The 2,125-nt window shown below is 30.2% G+C and overlaps 1 non-coding gene across 1 annotated transcript; it reads right to left on the bottom strand.

Moving 5' to 3' along the window:
- Positions 1-768: 768 nt before the first annotated feature.
- On the bottom strand, positions 769-1,888 carry LOC114299763 (uncharacterized). Its single transcript, XR_014342767.1, has 3 exons — positions 1,832-1,888; positions 1,634-1,715; positions 769-900 (listed from the first exon to the last, which is right to left on the bottom strand). It is a non-coding gene; the product is annotated as an uncharacterized LOC114299763 (transcript).
- Positions 1,889-2,125: the final 237 nt, after the last annotated feature.

Genomic DNA, 2,125 nt, shown 5'->3' with positions numbered 1-2,125 from the left:
TTATGGAAACTTGCATTGAATTGCAATTTCCCCTAAAAACAATCTAGGGACAAATAGTGAACAATTAGAAAATGGTATTCTTTTGAACCCATGAACTTCTTTTCTTGTTTTATCAAGCATAAAAGACAACAATGCTCCTAAAATTAAAATTTTAACTTATTTTTTATTATTATTATTATTATTATTATTATTTTAATTTTGAGTTAAATATTTGTACTTTTTAAGTTCATCTCTACTAGATGTTTCTAGCAGTTTAAAAAAAATTAATTCAATTTAAAATAATAAAAAAAATTCAGTAAAAACAAAAACAAGTCAAATTTTATAAAAATTTCTTACAAAAATTGGCTGCTTTTTCTCTGTCATGGATTTTGTTTTCAAAAAAATCGCCTAAAATGGTTTTTAGAAAATTGACACAATTTTATTACCAAAATCACTAAAAAATAAATCAGCTGAATTAAAAATAAAAACAAATAATAAATAATTAAAAAAAAAAACAAAAATAGCTGAAGATGATCTAAAAAGGAAAAAGATGATGAAAAAAAAATCCGTGTAACAACTTACTTACATTGTGTGTTTTTTCTTGAATACATCATACATATGTCCCTAAATCATATACTCCATATTGATATGTACAATCATTTTGGAGGTGCTATATACAAATATCTCCCCTCCAAAATGTGAAGGCATATCATCATCTATCCTTGCCAACTCATGCAATGTGTTGTTACAAAGAAACTTGTGGGTTGTTGTGTTTGCATATGATGATTCTGACCTACATCATCTTAGAAGCCAGTGCCGGCGGACTCTTCTTGAATGTCCAAGATTTCGACTCTGCGTTTCATTTTCTTCCTTATCTTTATAGTCACATCGGACGGTCTAAATCTCCCGCACACAGACACCCTGCAGTGTTGCTTCTCTATCAAGTGTGTCTCTATTTCTTTAGCATTGTTTCACAAGCAAAAGAATTGTTTTACTCAACAAATTATATATTTACCAGACAAGAAAATCAATTACTCGGTTTGTTTTAGTAGAAAATAATTTTCTATTAAAAATAATCTTCATAGAAAACGCACTAATATGATGGTAGGGTGGTGATGGTGATAGTGGTGGTAGGACGGTAGAGGTGATGGTTTTTGTGGTGGCGTTGATAAAATTTCAGTCTAGAAAATGTTTTTCGCACAAATGAAATATTTTGGATAAATTACACCGATAGTCCTTATACTTTGACCCTAATGTCATTTTGGTTAATGTAATTTCAATTAGCTTAATTTTGACTCTTAATTATTGATTTTGCCTCAATTTAGTCAAAGTGATTATAATTGTTTGTATTATTCTATGACAAATGCGTACATAAGCTGCATGTATCGTGTTTAGAGGAAAAATTGTAAACTTGATCAATTCAATGAGTTAATTTCAACCAATTCAATGATTATTTTTCGCAAAAAACTCTAATGGCATTGTCAATTGAACCAAATAAACACAATCTAAAACTAATGGTCAAAATTAAGTCAATTGAAAGGGTTGTGACCAACATGACAAAGGGAACCAACGAAAAATGTTTTTCAAAGGACATTTTTCACCGAAATAAACGGAATGTTATGCGGTTGTGTGTTGTTAATGATTAAGACCTTACCTTTCATGTTGAGGAGGATTGACCTTAGTTTCCTGTAACAACCATTGCAGTCTATATTCATCCTCATCACCATGCAGCAATACTGCAATTTTACCAAAACAACAGAACAAAAAATAGAAGATAGAGTTTATTTTTGAAAATCTTGAATATTAGGTGAGAATAGAATAAAAAGTTGATAAAGATGCTTTTAGAGCTTGCCTTTATTGGGTATGCTGACATTAAAGCTGAGAATCGAACACAGTCAAGATCAAGCTATTGATTAGTATGAGGATTATGAAGAATTTGAGGGCATTTTTATGATGATGATGAACAGTTGATTAATGTTTGGATTGTCATGTGGGAATTCCTCTCTTGCATTTTGGAATCTGATTCTGCTAAGGCATTGTAATATTTATGCTTATTGTGATAGACTTTCTTCTTCTTCTTCTTCTTCTTTTCCCTTTTGTGTTTCTTATGATATGATAGCATGCTGATAAAGGGAAGCATCTATTA

This window comes from Camellia sinensis, chromosome 10 (genome assembly GCF_055761805.1).
Source record: "Camellia sinensis isolate YWXY chromosome 10, ASM5576180v1, whole genome shotgun sequence".
In the NCBI taxonomy this organism is placed as follows: Eukaryota; Viridiplantae; Streptophyta; class Magnoliopsida; order Ericales; family Theaceae; genus Camellia; species Camellia sinensis.
The sequence above is the reverse complement of the archived record's forward strand: the minus strand, read 5'-3'. Positions and strand labels throughout refer to the sequence as shown.